Raw genomic sequence first — 21,049 nt, forward strand, 5'->3', positions numbered from 1 at the left:
AAATTCTAACAAGCAAAAGATTACATGTTTTTATATTTTTCTTATCATGCACAAAAACTAATAAAGATTATTGTTTTTCAAAGCATTTCTATCATCTAAAAATGTAACAAAATAATAAAATTTCATTACATTCTATTATCTAAGAAAAATATCAAATCAAAATTAAATCTAATATGAATGGAAATGTGAGTCAGAGGGGGTTTATTGTTGAAAACAGTGGTGCAGAGAGTGATCCAGGCGCAGGGCCCATGGCTGTGGCCCAAGCAGAATGTTTTTGCTTGGTTTTTGTTCAGCACCAAAAAGAGAGTGGTGCGATGGGCCAAGGGGGAGTGTGAACAGAATATTCATGTGGGAGGCCCAAGGTTGTGATCCAATTTTCTGATTTGATTCAACACATTTTTGTCATCCAGATTTTATTAATTGCTTAATTCAGATTAATCACTACTTCAATTACAATTAACACTCAGATTTTCATTAACTAGTATTAATCAAGTTCAAATAAGCATAAACGAAATTAAAAGAGGGTTTAGGGTTACGTTTTGTGGCCATTCAACCTGATCTCTCCCTCTTTCAATCGGAAACGGCGGTGCCTCCCTCTCTTCGTGACGGCGACGGTAGTAACGTCTCTGTCTCCAATCAAACACTCAAATCTCCTTCTCAATCGATCCTCCCTCTCTCAGTTCGTTTCACTCGCAACTCCCTCTCGATTCGTCTCCTTCTCCTTGTTTCATCTTCTTCTTGAATGGAAATTGCTCCGGTTCAGTTTGTTGAAGCGCTGAGTATGAGAAACTTGTTGCGGTCGATGATGTGGTATTGATGAAGAATTTGCTTCGTGTTGATTTGCGGTGAGGATTGCCGAAGATTGATGACGAAGGCGTGATGTATGGAGATCGATCAAGATGATTAGAGATTATGATGATGTATGTGGCGAAGATAATGATTGAATTGTAGGAGCTTGATGCTGAGAAGAGATTATTGAGGTTGACGATGTGGTGAAGAATGATTGAAGGTGCAGGTGATTCCCCAAAACCGGTGAGTTTCACTTTCGCTTCTTCCTCTTAATCTTCATTTCTGAGTTGCGATCTTAGACGATTCATAATGCTGTTGATACGTCTCGTAGGTGACGCGCGTGATGATGAAGATATGTGATGATGATCGTTTCTGGTGATTATTGGATTCAGATGCGTTTTTGTTTTGTCGTGATGATTGAAGATATGTGAAGTGATTTCTTGAAACTCTGATTCTTCTCGTTTTCTTTTGCAGAGTGAAGATTTGGTGAAAAGTTGAATCCAGAAGATGAATAAAGATTGAAGGTGGAGTACTGATTTTTTTGGTGATTATCAAAGGATTGAAGTTGATGAATCCAGATGAAGAGGATGAAGGTTGTGATGGAAGTGAGAATCGGTGGAGAAGTTTGTTACCTTTTTTTATTTCGGTTATCTCCCTCCTTTTTCTGCTAATTTATTCTGGTAAATTTCTGTTCTGATTTCTTGCGATTGAATTGGAAAGGTTGATTGAAAATTGTTGATTGTGTTGAATGAGAGAGTGAAGGTTGGTTGGGGATTGAAGATGATAAGAGAGATTCCCCTGAGTTTTTTACGTGAAGCCTCTTTTTGTTACAGGTTTTCTTTGTCAATTTCTGTTAGCGTTTTTTCTTCTTTTTCTATTATCAAAACTCTCCCCCCAATTTCTGATTCGGTCCCCTTTTTATGCAGAGCCGGTTCAATTTTTTTCTCTGTAAGTTACTCTGTGGTTGAATTTATGACGGGGTCACGCTTAATACCATTTCCGTTCGATTTTGTGCAGGGGCGGTTTGATTTTGAGACTTTTGGTTTAAGCGCCGGTTTTGGAATGTGTGGATGGTGCAAGGTCGGTTTAGTTGAATGGCTGCAGGATTTTTGTTGGTTTAATTGGAGCAGAGTTAGTATAATAGAAACAAAACATATTTTTTGATTTTGTATGGACAATGATGAATTTGAATATGTACGATTAGACTTGGAAATTTTGTGATTTATTGGGCTTTGTTGAATTGGAATGTAATAACATGATTTTTTGTAATGAGTTTTGAATGAAACTTAAAATGTATGGTTTTGATGAATATTAGACATGAAGTGAAATATGGTGAACTTTTCTTTATACTTATAACTTACATTCCAAACAAAACAACATGAACCTCACTTTGCTTCTCAATTCAAATCCAAATTAACTTGCAGGACCTAGAGGTACTTTGATCAGAATATGAGTAAACCATCATCATCTCTTACATCAGGACTTGATCTTTGTAACTCGGTCCATAAATCTTTTGTCTTGACAAAGTCTTTCTTCACTCGATACTTTAACACAATCACAGTTCTATGAGGATCCATTGAGAATGAGTAAGACTTGAGGATTAGAATGATACCGGAGCATAGAGGGGACATGACCGTGAAATCCAATTAACCACTGTTGATGAACATTAACAAACGCAAACACTCAAATGAGAAACTCTTTATTATTTTTCTTCGATTTTCGAACGACGAAAGCAACGTCATCCATAACTTATAGCACAAATAAAGAGGGAAAATTTTGGGGTGCAACATCTGCCCCTATTCAAACTTCTTGAACCTGACGAGTGAGGAATGAAAGTTTCGAACCGTTGAGGTGGAAGGAGATTGAATACCAGAATGAACTCGAAAATTTGCGCTCTTGATCAATAGAAGATTCCACCTTGCAATAAGAAGGAATGTACCACCCCACAAGCAGGGAGAAAAAACTTCAATTGATCTGGATAATTAAATAAGCTCCAACTTGCGATAAGAAGGAACAGGCACCCACAGGCAGGGGAAACACTTCAAATGATGTGGTTAATAAGAGAAGGAACATCTCAACTGATCTGAGTATCAGACATAGCAGATGTCTCCGAACTTGCATCGGGATAGATGTCTTAGGTCGATCTGGGAATCGAAGGAGATACATCGGTTGATCTGGACATCAACGGGTAATAAGTATCTCTGATCTGGGAATCATGATCTGGGAATCTGGACAGACATCTCTTCTGATGCAATTAAATTATCAGGTAGATATTCCTACTAATCTGGGAATTAGCGGCTAGCTCCTTCGTAAGACCACGGGGATCCGGAGGCGGTTCCTTCAAAACTGAATTGGTAATCAGGATAGGAACAATATCTCTTCCGAACTGTGTACACCGGGGAAAGAATGCCTTTAAACGGATCTGGACATGATGCCAGAAAATAAGTAGGACAATCTTCATCTGAAAGACAAAGTCGATCAGGTAGACATCTCCATCTGATCTGATGATATCAGTGGCTTGCTCCTTCGGAAGATCGACAGAGATTCGGAGGCGGTTCCTTCAACTACTCTGAATCTGATTATTAGGATAGGAACAAACATCTCTTCCGAACTGTGTACGCCGGGTAAAGAAAACGTCTTCAACTGATAGTTAGGCATTAGGATTGGGCAGACGAGTTCTTCTTTTGAACAAACTAAATCGTCAGGGAGTAAATATTTCCAACTGATCTGATGCATCAAAGGGCTTGCTCCTTCGGAAGATCGACAGAGATCCGGAGGCAGTTCCTTCAAAACTGAATTGGATATCAGGATAGCAAAAATCTGATCTGGGGGCATCGGGAATAGGAATGTCTTTGAACTGATCTGAGCTGCGTCAGAAAATAAGTAGAACAATCCTCTTCTGATTCGAAACATCAGGATAAGCGCCTGTAATGATTAGGCGAATATTGCTGTCTGGGAAGCATTTGTATCTTAATAACTTTCCTGCAGAAAGAAACAGATATGATATGATTTATGCATGATGCATGTATGAATGTTTATGGAATAACGTTCCCGATAAGGAAGACGCTATACGCTTTTGAGAATGCTATGCAAATGATGCATGATTCGGATGCTGCTTAGGGAGACATCGGAGGAGCACTGAATTGCTGAAGAAGTCCTGGAGAGAGTACGGAACTCTGCAGGGAGGACAAACTGAGTGACCAGAAGTCACAATTGCGAGCTGGCAAAGATGGACCAGAAATCTACTTGAGATGATCAAATCTGAGCGTGAACTCTGTTTAGGGAATAAACCCTGCTTGGGGATATGAACATCCCAACTGATTGCTTCGGGAATACCCTGGCAACTTTACTGGAGAAGAAAACTCTCGATTCACTGGGGATACGGGGATAAACAAGTCACAGAGACAACTTGCTTGTGTAGAACACACTCCGCTGGGGAAATCCTTGACGGAAACAAATTCTGCTGAGGATCCATGAGAAGCTTTATTGCGAGAAGATGAATACCTCTGCATAACGATCCACTGAGAAGAATATAAATCCACTGAGGAAGATAAGGAATCTTGGAATAAGAACCTCTTATCGATACAACTCCACTGGAGAATGAGATAACCTTCTAGCTGGAAAAAAGGTCAATCTGTTGAGGAGAGAAACGTTCCACTGGGGAAAATGAGGAAACCGGGTCGAGGAACCTCATCAAGTAGCCTGCTAGGGAATCAGATACTATTGGATCATGCTTCGATTGAGGAGCATCCCATCAGCGAGGATTGAAGGACAACTGAGAACCTTCAGACATGAGAGATAGAACTCTGCTTCAAAGAATATCCATTTGGGATGAATTCCACTTGGGGAATAAGGCACTTTCCACTGGGGAAGTTGGGGAATGATCTGCCCTGCTTGGTGTAACTCGCTGGAGAGATACCAGGATCTTTAGACAATGCTGGAGACTATGCAAACCCAGGCTAAGGATATTACCATTGTTTGACAAGACTTTTCCTCTGCATCGGCGTGCTTCACTTGAATGGATACATGTACCTTTGAGGTAAAGTAGAAAATGCCCCAGAATAAAGCATGACGTCTTCACGAGGTTCCTCATAGGAAAAAGGAAGGTACAACAAGCAAATGTAAGAGCAAACAGATTGTCAGACAATTGGACTTTGAAACTTTCCAAATAGGCAATGGATTCAATGAGTTGACAGGCAAGTAGTGATTAGAATACCAAATAAGTATCGGCCAAAGTGTCAAACAGGCATTGGTTCTCCGAGAGAGTGCCACCAGGAAGTGAGCTTAATGGGTCAAACAAGTATTGACTTAAAGAGGACCAAACAGGCATTGGCTTTCCAAGTGTTCTGCATATTCGCACTGATTGTGAGGATGCCAACAAGTACTGGGCTTACAGTATCATATCAATACCGAAGATGACGACTTTGACTCCCAACGGCCCTTGGATTCACAAGTTATTTAGATCACACCTGAACTTTAAACTGAACACCTCCTGATGAGGATAAAATGCCAATGCATAGTGCCTTGCCCCAGTCTGTAGGGACTTTGAAGAAATTCGTCTCGTAAGGACTTCTTGAGATTTGTGCTATCATAGCCAATTTGCCCCAGTATCCTGACTTTTGGAACCATGCCCCTGATTGACCTGTATTGGAAGTAGCTTCGACTGTGCTTGGGTGAGTGCCCCTGATTCCTTAGCACTTTGAGAGATTCTTCAAATCTTGACCCGATTGCCTCAGATTGACTGAAAACTTGCTCGACAAAGCATTCAAAGGCTTCTGTGCCCCTTAGTGTGATCAAACATGAGATATTGCTGCCTCTGCTCAATGGAGTTCGGAAGACAACTTGTCCTTCAGGAGGATAAAACTTTTCATCTGAAGTTCATTGTGTAAAATTTCCTGATGTTGAGCACTTGTTCATATGCAAAGAATGTTTATTATGAGAAATATAATTCTAATGCAAATTTCATGTTTGTCTTGAATTTAAAAGAAATTTATGAAAGGAAGTCGTAACATCGATTCTTTTGTGAAAGAAAGATGGTGTGATTCCAACTCAAGCAATTAGCGGATCTCCTAGGAGTCAGTTTACTGTATTCTCGTTACAGTATGCCTTCGAATTAACCCTGCTTCAATTAGGGCTTTTAAGGGTTGTAACGTGGCCAGGTTCACGGTTTTAGAAAAAAGGATTTTTATGCTCAAAATTATTTGGTGCCCATCCCCTTCGTGATGTTCTCCAGTCCTAAGTTCATTTAACTCGACGCGAGCATTCATCTTTCAAGAGGAGTTTGAGATAATTAAGGAGCCAATGAGGCGTTCGGACATGGAAGTCACTTTACCTTTCGTTTTTGGTGTCTGATCACACGACTTTGTTCTTTTGATAAGGATTCTTATTTTGTAATCCTTGTTTTTCGCTTTTGCGTTGCTTTTTTTTTGTTTCCCTAACTTTTGCCTGGACAAATTCCTTTGAATTTTGATTTGGATGTCCAGCGGGATGCCCTAACTTTTGTCTAAGTCACATGTTCTCAAGTTGTTGACTTAGCGGGCTTTTTTTTATTCATTCTTTTCTTTTGAACAAGTCGTGTGATCCTGAATCTCTAATTCGTTGAAGTGATTGTGACTGCCTAAGTCCTTGATTGATGAAGAATTACCATTGTGGTATCGTCATATTTCGACCTCCGGATGTGAGGGATAAACCACAGCGGCTTTGATATTGGTCTCAACCTCCTGATGTGAGGGATAATCATGATGTCTCAACCTCCGAAGGTGAGGGATAACCGTTGTGGTTTTGAAATTTCGTCCCTGTTTTGAAGGATAACCATTGTTGTATCCTTAGATGCGCACTCCTGATGAATTTTGAATGCTCGATCAGGTTAACTGAATACTACCCCTGGGTTAAATGTGAGGGTTTTTTCGTATAGAAAAGAAACTCCTACTTCAAGGCTCAAATGGGTTAACGAGGGTTTCACTCCCTTATATCTCCAGTGTTTGGGAATTTGAAACAATGCCTGTACATCATCAACAGGGTTTAATTCAAAAGCATACCATTTGAGGTTCTTAGTATTATGTGTTCATCATCCTCCCCACGGAGTTGTCAAGCTTTATTAACAAGAGTTGAGTATCACAAAAACATATAAAACATATAAGAGCAAAAGAAAATGGATTTTTTAAAGACAAACATATCCAATGCATTATTATTATCGTTCAAAAATAGATAAGTTATGCATACAAACAGTATTGAACAAACAAGAAAACTTAAACATGAACATGCATGATGATTTAAGAACTGCCAATGTTGAGGAGATCTTCTCCGTATGGACTTATTGCTTCAGAAGATCCGCTGAATCGGAGGAGAAGTTCAATGCTGGCCCTCAAGTGCGAATGTGATAGCCTTTGAGCCAATCAGGTCTTGAACATTGTCTCTGAATGACTAACAGCCTTCAATCAAATAACCAAGTGCGCCAGAGTGGTAAACACACCAAGCATTAGTATCTGTTCCTGCAGAATCCTTCAGATTACTTTCTGGAAGAAGATTTCGGCGAGGCCATTGTCATACCCAAAAATTTGCCCATCTCATTTCATCTTCAAAGGTTCAAGGTTCAAGGGTTGATTCAAACAACATTCTCCTAATCGAGGGTCTCCAAAACTAGGGTTTGCACTTTATCAAAAGAGTTTGAATCTCTAAGGCCTCAAATGGATATCAAAGTGTCTCATATGTCTCAAGGTATCTCCATGTCAAAATTCAAGCTTCTATTCCAAGGATTGCTCACTCAACGGCTTAGATGATCAATAATCGACTATGTTGACCTAAAAGTCAACTATAGTCAAAATACAGTCAAACTTCAAGATTTTTGGTCAGCATCAAGTATGTGAGGTTATATCCATCATTTGATCAAAAATTGATCATGATCCACTAATTAAAACTCAGAAATGAACAAATTCAAAAGGTTCAAATTAGGTTTTTTATAGGACAAGTCAACTCAACTTTGACTGGTCATAACTTTCACATGGAATTTCAAAAATTTCCCAACCAAAGCCTATTCTGAAGGAAATTGGATTCTCTACAACTTTGTCTCTCACAGGCCAAGGCTAGAAATGCTTCATTCAAGAGATATGGTCAAAGAGATTATAGGTCCTCCAAAAAGTCAACAAAAACACCTTTTGGGTCAAAGCTCATAACTCGAGCATGGAAGCTTCAATTGAGATGAAACCAAAAGGGTCATTTAGAGGATTCTTTGAGCTTTCCAAAAAGTCCTAGAACATGGTCATATGGCAAAGATTAAAGGAGATACAAGGCTTAGAAGTCGGTCGATTTTGGAGAAATACATAAAGCCCTAATTAAGTAATTTTGGTTTTCTTGACCAATGGGCCTAACTTTTGAATTTTTAAAATGACTTTGGGCTTCATATGGACTCCTAGATGAATTATTAATTTTTATAATATTTATATTATTTATTTGAATATTTATTCATTTAAATACTTATAAAACACATAAAATATGGAATAATTCTATTTAAATCAAGGATCTATTTTTTTCAATCAAGTTTAAATCACCCAAGTATCAAATATATGGTGTAAATTTCGTGGAAAATAGGATTGGTGAGAAAAGATTAGGTTTAAGCCATTTTTAGAAAGAATTAAAATCAAATTCTCAATCAAATATTTCTCAAGCCAATCATGGATTTCTTTTATGTTTCAAACCCTAATTGGATTCTCATATATATACTCTAAAACGTAGCAGCCAGGGAGGGAGGTTTTTGCAGCCAAGAACTAGGGCTTCCCAAGAGTAAAAAATATCAAGGGAGACTACAATTTTCGGGTTCCTTATTCCAGGAGTTTCATAGGCCAAGTGACGATTCAATCCTTTTCTCAAAGCAATACAGAGTAAAGCTACGTGATTCATAACGTGTAATCGTGCCCAAGATTCATGTACCACGTGCATCAATTTCATTCATATTTTTAAATTTCGTATTATATTTATTTGTGAGTTTTAACAAGATTGGTTCATATGTATGAGTTCCTGGGTGCCTATAGGGGAGATTTGGATTGGCTTTGTGGAGCTTGGAGGCCCAGATCCAAGAACGCCATTGTTAGGGCACACTAATAAGGAAGCTTCATTCTTACACTTACAGGCTTTGTTAGTCAAAACGAAGGGCCCTATTGGATTCGTGGCTCTCTATTCAGTGGATCTGGGCGCTATTAAGCTGCAGCTAACATGTTAATTCAAGTTTATTTGTTCTCAGATTTTTCAAAGAAAAAACCGCAAGAAATTCCATAGGAGATTCCGCGACAATTTCCGCAGGAAATTTGAAGAAGATGATGAATAGTGAAGAGGATCGTTTGACCACGAGAGCTGCGCATCCATTGGCTGGTCAAAGAATCTTTATTTCTCTCACCGTTCTATTGGTCCATGCGTGCGAATCCAGGGGCCCAGTTTGACTGCTTTGTTGAAATTAATAATGCACCTGCGTTTTGTTATTTCATTGTTTGCACTGATTCTTTAAACAACTACTTAATTTGGCATGGATGGAGAAGCAGGAGCGCTGGGAATCTAGAAGACCTGGGTTCGATCCCTGGGTCTATATTATTATTTTGGCCATTTATTCCCTTACGTTCCAGCATGCACAATCAACATAAGACCACAATATACCCTCAATCAGCCACCACAGGATCTTCCATAATCCAGATCTAACGCCTCCCAAAATGCAAGACTACCATGATCTTCCATAATCCAGGATCTTCCATATTATTATTTAGTTGTTTAAAATAAATAATAATAAATGATGTTTAGTTTAATTAATTTATTTTGATTAGGATTAGGATATAAAATTAGGATTAGGTTAATGACTAGGGTTAGGATTTTTTCCCGATTTTCCGATTATCTCGATTATTCAATTTAATTTATTTTAATCTAACTTTAGTTAAAAATCACAAAAACCCTAGAAAGGTTATAAGTATTAGGGTTTGCCCAATCCCATTGGCCACTTGGTCAAAGCATTAGGATTTAATTTTCTCCTCGATCCGACTATACCTATTAGTCGCATTGGCGAGAAATAAATTTAATCTAATTAATTTATTTATATTAATTCTGATTTAATGGGTTCTCGGCTAATTCTCTCCTCGATCCGACTAAACCTATTGGTCGCATTGGCGAGAGATAAAATAATAAAGCATAAATAACGAAATTCATTGTCATGTAATAACCAAATCTATTGGTTATGAGAGATGATGATAAAACATAAAATTTAATTATACAAAATTAAAATATAGTTTATTTGCTGTTCGTGACGACCGAATCTATTGGTCAGAATGGTCAGCAATACATTATATAATCCGTTAACTATGGTGATTAAACCTATTGATCATCGCAGCTAACGGTAACATATTAAATCAGGGTTGTACGCCCAAATCTTAAAACATTCCTTCAAACTACGGATTTTCATCACTTCGATCAGGCAACTCAAAACGCCTTGCAAACCACAAAATTCAAAACTACGATAGGCCATTCAAAAAGCCTTCTAACCATATCACATCAAATTCAAAGGCGTACAACCCTGTGCCCGAACTACGTTGACTCTGATTCTCCCTAAGGAGATACGTATGCACTTGGCAACAAGGCGAGTCCCTTCCCCCAAAATCTCACTTTTCTCTTGTTCATTTCCTTAGCTATTAAACCTGAATATTTTAGCCATAAACCTCTGCCTCTCAATTCAAAACCTTAGGAAAGGGTTAAGGGTGCTTGACACCTTCCCTCGACCTGATTATAATAATCTTACCCCGAATCTCTTAACCGCGTAGGGTTTCCTATTCGCCCTGGTAGAATAGGTGGCAACTCTAAAAGCTTATTTTTAGGGCAGGTTGCTACAACCATATAATAGTTATAAGTGCTCAGCTTTAGGGATTTGAGTTGTGCCAGTGGTGCACAAACTCAAGATACAAGGCGTCTTGCTTATCCCTCGTCCGGGAGCCCCAAACAACAGCGACTGGAGTTTGTGAATGCTTTAGGGATTTGAGCTGCCAATGATGCAAACTCAAGAACACAGAGTCTTGCTTATCCCTCGGTCGGGAGCCTTAAATATAGCTGCTAGATAGAAAACACCGTCATGAATGGAGGAAACTTTGTATTAGTATTGGCGAACAACAATAACCTCTGACGCTTGGCCATCAAAGTCACGACTTAGAACACATAACAGTTGTTGGGAAGGAACCTCTGGCCGTACCAAATGCAAGTGATTCTCATAAGTTACTCGTTGAGGAGGATCAAACATTCTACGTGCGGCGGATGAAATGGGATTGACCAGTAGGAACCATTATGAATAAACTCAAACATCTCTATATCGAGCAAGTCCTAGACTCTTTGTACCTCAACACCTTGTAAGGCTTGACATTATGATCAGGTGCCCCGAGAATGGAGAACACCGAGTATTGTCTTTGAAATCAGGAGAGCTATCGATGGTGAGAATGACCCAAAGCAACGAATCTTAACCAAATTAAATTTCAATAAGCAGGGAGGCAACCGGACACAAGGCATTGTGATAACATAGGCTTGCTTCTCATATTCTTTCTGTCTCTGTTGACAAGCAAAGGCTACAAACAAGGAAACTCCAAGAGGATGAGGTGACTCAGGATATGAAGCAGAACCTTGAGAATGAGAAGTGTCTCTCCAGAATACTTTTGATTATTGTCTGGCGGAAAATTTTGGCGAAGTCACACGAAATTTGTAAGTGTTTTAGGGATTCGAGCAATGCAAATGGTGCAAGCTCAAGACAGAATGGTCTTGCTTATCCCTCGTTCGGGAGCCCCAAACGACTTCAAATACTTGAAGATCCTAACATCACGACCAGGTGCCCCCAAATAGGACTCATACCTAGTGTCATCGTTATCAAGTAGAGAATCTGTAGACATCCACACAGTACAAAACTTGACCAGTTGCAAATAAAGCAAGCATGGAAGCAAATGAGCATAAGACATGAGAATCAAATAGAACTGTCTTTCAAACCTCTTCTATATTTGCTAAGAACATAGACCTCAGATCCATGAGAGAAAAGAGATTAGCCATTGAAAAGGAGCTTCAGAAACCGCAAGGTTGTGGAAGAGATCCATGAAATGCTCCTTGAGTTTTTTTTCCATAGAGTTGTTCCATGACCCATCTTTGAACACACAATAAGAACAAGTCAAGTCTCTAAGTATGGTGAGTGTACCAAGTCTGAATAAGAAACCTTCAATCCTGAACATCTTTTATGCATGAGATGTATGAGATGCATGATATGCGTGCAATGCCATGTTCGATCATTTCCAAGGAATCCTCATGTTTTGGTTTTTTTAGCAAATAAGAGATGAAAGAACTCGGCACGAGGCTTAAATATATGACTCCTTCGAAAAGGAAGGAACATGTATGCTAGTTATTTTTTGTACATCATTTTCTCAAAAGTAAATATGCAATGATGCAAAATGATGGTAACCAATGTCTCCACAATACTGAATATAGTTGCATTGCCGCAAAATCACACTACCCAAGTTCAAAGGTTCGGCGTAGATTTAGAATAACAAGAACCAATTAACCTCCGATAGAACCAATCCTGTTGTACCACGTCTGAATAGAACCAAAAGTAACAGGATCAAAGCTACGCCGTCGTTTCAGAATACCAAAATATTGAGCCCAATGAGAACAGACCAAATAAAGGTCCGACCTCAAATCTGAACCAGCAACATATCACGCACAATGAGAACAAACTAAATAAAGGTCCGGCCTCGAGTCTGAAGAAGCAAATGGTATGTAGGAGCCAAGGTTTCCTGTCCCATCCCAAACCTCACAGGTAGGAATCCTAAACACACATAGGATGTCCCTAATGGTCACCAGGAATTTCGAACAAACAATGAGAGCGCCTGCCTCTGGCAATAAGCATGTCGGACAAAGATTGCCTCACCGAGTTCTCTCCTGGTTGTGGTATGTTATGCCAACTCTACGTGCCAGGCGCCACGAGAGCCAACATAACTATCCACACTAATCTAAATATGTACTTGGTCTGGGTAATGGACCTTTTACCTCACAGTAACATCCCGCCCGCCAAAAAAAAACAACCAGCCAGCACAACAGTATATCCAGAATATGGAAAGCGGTAAACACATAGATGAAAATGCATGCAAGCAGTATATACAATGATGATAACAGTAAACACACAAACACGCACAGAAAAGAAAGCAAACAAGAACTAGGAACAACACATCTATGTCCCTAGTGAATTCGCCAGCTGAAGCAACTAGAAAACTCATCGAAACAAAACAATGAAGTCGGCATCGAACATATATTTATCCTATGCACAGGAATGGAAAATATCGAAGAAAACCAAAACAAGCACAGGTCTCAGAGAACGGGTAAGGATGTCTGTTACGGGAGGGGAAGGTATTAACACCCCTCACGTCTGTGGTACTCCACGGGATCCATTCTTGCTAGTTTTCTAATCTAAGGGTGTGTGTGTGTGCGTATCATGCAATGTGTAAAGGGAAACATGCAATGGAAAGATATACAAGATAACAGGAACATGCAAATAATAGGCAAACAAGATAAGAAGAAAAGGTCGAACAAAACAACAACAAAAAGAAAAGTTCGCTCGCTAGGGTGTTCGTACCCTATACCTACGTACCTCCAATGTGCAATGGAGAAATCAGAGCGCCGTAGTTCGGCCCAGAAGTTTATGTTTCTATCTCGATTCACGTCTCCTAGAGAAACGGAACCGAGAACCCTAAGGGAGCTTGCAAACAAGGATCATCACAAAGATCCTAACAAACATGGCATGTGAACAAGCATCACAGATAAAAACATGCGAACATGCATCGCAAATAGAAAACAGACATGTAACAGGCATACACGAATGTGAGTGTGTGAACAGGCATCACAAGTGATATCATACTAATAGGCATAGCAGATAAACGATGTAACACCCTTCTAAACCCTGCGGAAAATAAATAAATAATCAAAGTAAAAACATAAACACAGGGTGCCACAATTATTTAAAATAATTAAACCAACTATGGTCAAAAGTCATGCTTCATTAGGAAACTATTTACCAAAACATAATCATGTTTATCATAATGGAATAAGAAAACATCGTCAATACAACCAATGGAAATATAATTCAACACCAAATAAAATAAAGTAATCTCATAAAACTCTAAAACTAGCGTTCCCCAGTGTTACAAGATCAGAGCATGACCGACACGACCCAACATAAACGGATAAGCTCTACGAGTCATCCTCACTGAGCACTAATGCCACTACTCCTCAATCTGAAAAATATCAACAAGTAAGGGTGAGTCTCATTCTAAATTAATCAATGTTATGCATTCATAAGCAACAAAATATCATAATATATCATTCACCTAATTTGTCATATATTCAGATATTCAATTATCAATCACAACAAATACAACAATTGCAACAAATACAACACCAAACATAACATTAAAATTCATTCAATCATGTTATGACAAGGATGCATATGACTAACTGACACTATGCGTGTGGTACCAATAAACCGTGGAATTAATCCACCTGACCGATCTACGCCTCATCGAGATATGGCCTAACCGACACAAATTCCGCACAATGGGAATTATGTCCACCATTTGATCCAAACATCACCGGGATCCATCACCGAATGCATATGAATAAATGTACACATATACCATACTTAAAAACATCACCGATCCGACGCACCGCATCGTCTCATCATAACTCACCATTTTCAACACCGAATAAGTATGTACACGCTGCACAATCATTCAATTATTCACATATATTTACATTAAATATGTCATTCAATCATCACCGTCATATTATCACAACAATCATGATAATAGTCACAACAAATCTATCCCGCATCAACACATTGTCACATTCAAGAATATATGCACACAATGTTACATTCAATCATACATGTAAACATACAACATATAATCATCACATCAATAATAATAACGGTTCATTCACCATCACACTAAAACATTGTCATGTTTATACAATTCCACATACGCACAATGTATATCACCAATAACTCACCAAAAGTAACACCGAATGATATATTCGATTTCAACACCATCCACGATTATATCACACATAATCATATCAATATATATATATATATATATATATTCTATTCTAGTATCATCATTATTCAATTGTATCACATATAATCATGTCAAAACACCTCCCAGTCACAACGAATTCAAAGTGGTTACATCACCATATAACACACTATTACATTCACACATATATGTACACAATGCTACAAATCCATCAATTAAATTGAATCAACATTCATAATCAAATAGGGAAACTTCCCATTTCACCAATTCATCATCTAAAGCTTTGAATTAGCTTCGCAGCGCTCAAAACGGCGCTCAAAACGGATGTACGGTCTGAAAGTTATGACCTCCGGAAAATTTGTCAAAAATTGGATGTTATGCGTCGACGCAAAACTCCCTTTAGGTCGACGCATTGGATTTCCTGTCTCCCTCGGGTATGCGCACGCTGACACTATAGGTCGACGCATGCTGACATTCAGGTCGACGCATCTGACACTTAGGTCGACACACACTTCGCAGATGCAGAATTTTTCTACGATTTTAACATATTTCTTCTCCCAATCTCATCCAAATCGCACCAAAACAGTCCCATACCAAACCATCATCAATTAACATAACATAATACAAATATAACACGTTTTAGTGATCATCTAACACTAAAATCATTCATCATACTTCAAAAATAACACATTATAACCATCAATCATACAATTTCATCAATTATCTCAATTCATGACGGACCTAACGATACCAATTCCCAATATATCCAATCCAATCAAATCACATGTTAATCCATCCTATTACTTATAATCACATAATAGAATTTAACCGGAAGAGTCTCCCCTTACCTTAGCCAAGAATCTAGACTTTTCTCCTTCTTCTCCATCAAACCCGTAAGCCTCTTTTCTTCACTTTCAGCAAGAATCTCCAATCTTCAAACTCGCTTATCTTCCTCATCGAGAACCTCCCTGACACGAATTAATATATCAAATCGAAGGAAATTTCGTGTAGAATCCGAATCTTCAAGAATTACCTTATTTGGAGTTACGACCAGAAAGTTATGGCATGATTTGTGAAAGCTGCCAAAGGGTTGCGAAAATGCTTTTGTCCATGACTTCTCCATCTCTCCCTATTAGGTTTTTCTCCTCTCTTTCTCAAATTCCTCTTATTTTCTTGTTTTATGAAAACATAACATAATTTAGTAATGGGCTCAACACTTAACACCCCCTTCATTACTAAATATCACACTTGGCCCAAAGGTCAATATTCCATAATTCCTTCAATCAATTCAACAAAATATTAAATAATTCTAAATAATAATTTAATTCCCGATTAAATTAAAATTAGAAAATATGGGGTGTTACAACTTTCCCCCACTAAAAGAGTTTTCGTCCTCGAAAACATACCTCAAGCAACCAGCTCGTATAAGAGTCCTTCATCTGACTCTCCAGCTCCCAATTAACATTACCACACGATTGGTCCTCCCCAAGCTACTCTGGCCAATGCTATCTCTTTACCGTGCAATTACTTCAACTTTTGGTCTTCAATCCTCAAATTTATCTGATATAACCAATAGAAAGCATGTCTCGTGCATTTAAATCCCAATTCTTACGTCACATTCAACCATCCAAAGGTGTACCACTCGTTATATCTTTAAAATGTTAACAACAATGTAACATCGAGGTACAACCCATACGATACGCCCAATAATTGAATAATATAAATACGCAACCATGGTATGATCGCACTCGATCAACACTGCAGTAAATCATTCTATCTACCAAACGTACCAACCTTAGACACACTCTTCCATCTGGGCGATAAAATAATACTTACACTTTTCACCAACTGCTTCCTTCAAGAAACTAAATACTCATATTCCTATACCATTGAATTCCAATTATCTGACTCCTCTTAAGTCACACCATCAATTATCCAACACGTTACATTCCGCTTTTGCTGCACTATTCTGATTACTCGTTGCAACCAGCATTACCAATTAGGTTTCTGAGTTTTACCCAATTATGGCTCTCTTTACTCATTCGTTCAAGAATCATTCTTTACCATCCATGGTACTAATTTACCACTAAGCAATACTTGCTCGCATCCAAAAACAAATTCCAGATTTACTTCATCTATTAAAACATTCCAACCATCAGAACAAGTACACACAAGTAATTATAATCACACTCATCAGCCTTAATACACCATCGCTTCCAAAATAGCTCAAACTGAGTCCCACTCTTCTCTAAGAATTAAATCAACTTCGTCCTTCACAGAGTATAATTCCTCATTATATCTGGAGATCTACAATAACACCTTACAATAACACAAAATTATTATAGCATCATATAGTATCAACTCATCATCTTAACTTCGCCGAATACATACTTGTTAATCATGTACAACCACAATAACATACTCATCATCTCTGCAATTATTCAAAAGGGTTTTAATTCTCCGATACAACATTGCTACATCCACTAGATCCTAAATCCAACATATAGATCAATACATGTTCTCTACGTAGGCTCCCGACGTATTAATTCCTCACTGCCCACGAGTAGTACTCACAACATTGCTCCACATCACACTTTTGTTGTGCGACTCCGATTACCCGTCTTAAGTCATCGTCCAATATGCCGCACTCTTTCACATTCACCTCTTCACAAATTCACACAACATGGTGAGTGATTATTCTCACGGCTTAGTATTCATCACGTCTTATACCATTGAGGTAACAAACAATCTCACACCATCTATATGATTCCGTCCACTATCAACAAGAGATTAACGGTGATCAAGTCCTCAATTTGTCAATAGATAGCCGACAACCATATTTAAGCATAAACTGTCGTTACTACATAATAGTGTTCCTTTCTGAGTTAGCACTCAAACACATTAACATCGTCATAGCCCAATAATTCACTACGGTGTCTTCTTCTAGAATATTCTTTCAAAGCTCAAAAACATCAGGAACACAACCCGATCGCTAAACCATGTTATACTATGCTCGTCGATTCTAAATTCACCGCCTTTACCTTGGCAATTCAAAGTCAACTTATCGGTTGACTCAACATCAGTTGTCTGACTTCCTCCAATCTCGTCAAGAATACCACTAGTCACCTTTAGCATACCCAATCTAACACTATTAGGAGTACCTTTGCATACCAACTCAAATCTCGGAATTGTTCAATCAAATCCAATTCTCGCACCATTAGCATAGGCATGTGTAAGGACTTCCTACTTAACGCATAAGCAACCACGTTTGCTGTACTCGGATGGTAATTCAGTTCAAAATCATAATCTAACAAAACTCTAACCATCTTCGTTGCCTCACGTTAAGCCCTTTCTGATCAAAGAGGTACTTCAGACCCTTATGATCACTAAACACTTCGAATCTCGAACTAGACAAATAATGTCACTGCAACTTCAAAATAAAACCACAGACGCCAACTCTAAATCATGAGTCGGGTAATTCCTTTCATGCACTTTGAGTTGTCTCGACGCATAAGTTACTACTTGCTGACTTTGCATCAATACACCACTCAACCCATCAGTGACGCATCACAAATACGACTTCAACCGTTCTAAAGTTTAATTCACCTTTACTACTAATTCAATCCTCACTAAGATCCATAGGCACTCAAATCATCTTTATTACCAAACATCTCATCAACTTATTCCTCAACAACATGTTCTACTCAATTCCGTTCAAAACAATCGCGGTAGTAGGCATTCCTATTCAACAAGTCTCACGCTTCCTTAACTGACTTCACAATATCTACTCATAGGGTCACTCTACTATATTTATAACTCTCCCTTAAGGTAGAATATAATCTCTCCTCTTCGTAGGTTCAAACGGCACGTTAATCCGACACTCGGAACTCAAGATATGGATTTTCCAACGTCATCCGAAATGCAACATCGACATCATGCAGCGACACTCTATACGATATCTCCAAAACTCCTCAAATGGTACATTTAATTACTAAAATTGCTTCTCAACAAACCTTTTAATTATTCCTCAATCCGTCCAACTCTGACACTGACATCCCTTGTAGTACCAATAAACAAGTCTAGTTCTAAGAACAAGCGTAACCGCGACTTCGCCTCTTTCCAACATCATCCTTTCACAATTAAATATGTTCCAGCTTCTACAACCATTTTTATAATAAATTTCATCTTGTTAGCCTTCCGACGCTTCAAACGGAACTCAAATCGGATGTCCAGAACTCTAGTTATGAATTTTCGAAGTTTCATAACGATTCAATAACTTTCCTGCGTTTTGCTTACGGAAATTTCGCTCCAAAACTCATCCTCTTCAAATAAATCACATTCCAAACAGCCTCTTATTATACCTCTTCACTCCCAAACTTCTTATAACTTGAGCGACACATTCCCTCGCCGAAGTCCGATTTCTGAAACATCACGACAGCAATCCTCTTTGCAAACATGCAATTGAACCTCTTCCGAGAAGCAAAGCTTCTCCCCCACTTCGCTCAAACCAACTCCTGCAACAAAACAAACAAGTACAGACAGTGATTCACTCACATGTCGTGTACTAAGGGATAATACACCAACAGTATTCAACTGTCGCACAACTCAACTGACTCGACAATTGGCCGGACGGACCGACCTGCTCTGATACCACTATTGTAACACCCTTCTAAACCCCGCGGAAAATAAATAAATAATCAGAGTAAAAACATAAACAAAGGGTGCCACAATTATTTAAAATAATTAAACCAACTATGGTCAAAAGTCATGCTTCATTAGGAAACGATTTACCAAAACATAATCATGTTTATCATAGCGGAATAAGAAAACATCGTCAATACAACCAATGGAAATATAATTCAACACCAAATAAAATAAAGTAATCTCATAAAACTCTAAAACTAGCGTTCCCCAGTGTTACAAGATCAAAGCATGACCGACACGACCCAACATAAACGGATAAGCTCTACGAGTCATCCTCACCGAGCACTAATGCCGCTACTCCTCAATCTGAAAAATATCAACAAGTAAGGGTGAGTCTCATTCTAAATTAATCAATGTTATGCATTCATAAGCAACAAAATATCATAATATATCATTCACCCAATTTTTCATATATTCAGATATTCAATTATCAATCACAACAAATACAACAATTGCAACAAATACAACACCAAACATGACACTGAAATTCATTCAATCATGTTATGACAAGGATGCATATGACTAACTGACACTATGCGTGTGGTACCAATAAATCGTGGAATTAATCCACCTGACCGATCTACGCGTTATCGAGATACAACCTAACCGACACAAATTCCGCACAATGGGAATTATGTCCACCATTTGATCCAAACATCACCGGGATCCATCACCGAATGCATATGAATGAATGTACACATATACCATACTTAAAAACATCACCGATCCGATGCACCGCATCGTCTCATCATAACTCACCATTTTCATCACCGAATAAGTATGTACACACTGCACAATCATTCAATTATTCACATATATTTACATTAATTATATCATTCAATCATCACCGTCATATTATCACAACAATCATGATAATAGTCACAACAAATCTATCCCGGATCAACACATTGTCACATTCAAGAATATATGCACACAATGTTACATTCAATCATACATGTAAACATACAACATATAATCATCACATCAATAATAATAACGGTTCATTCACCATCACACTAAAACATTGTCATGTTTATACAATTCCACATACGCACAATGTATATCACCAATAACTCACCAAAAGTAACACCGAATGATATATTCGATTTCAACACCATCCACGATTATATCACACATAATCATATCAATATATATTCTATTCTAGTATCATCATTATTCAATTGTATCACATATAATCATGTCAAAACACCTCCCAGTCACAATGAATTCAAAGTGGTTACATCACCATACAACACACTGTTACATTTACACATATATGTACACAATGCTACAAATCCATCAATTAAATTGAATCAACATTCATAATAAAATAAGGACACTGCCCATTTCACCAATTCATCATCTAAAGCTTTGAATTATCTTCGCAGCGCTCGAAACGGCGCTCAAAACGGATGTACGGTCTGAAAGTTATGACCTCCGGAAAATTTGTCAAAAATTGGATGTTATGCGTCGACGCA

The 21,049-nt window shown here is 38.3% G+C and overlaps 1 long non-coding RNA gene across 1 annotated transcript; it reads left to right on the top strand.

The window, feature by feature from the left end:
- The first annotated feature begins 894 nt into the window (after positions 1-894).
- On the top strand, positions 895-2,464 carry LOC131620343 (uncharacterized). Its single transcript, XR_009289081.1, has 3 exons — positions 895-1,032; positions 1,121-1,164; positions 1,264-2,464. It is a non-coding gene; the product is annotated as an uncharacterized LOC131620343 (long non-coding RNA).
- Positions 2,465-21,049: the final 18,585 nt, after the last annotated feature.

The sequence above is a fragment of the Vicia villosa genome, linkage group LG7 (assembly GCF_029867415.1).
Source record: "Vicia villosa cultivar HV-30 ecotype Madison, WI linkage group LG7, Vvil1.0, whole genome shotgun sequence".
NCBI lineage: Eukaryota > Viridiplantae > Streptophyta > Magnoliopsida > Fabales > Fabaceae > Vicia > Vicia villosa.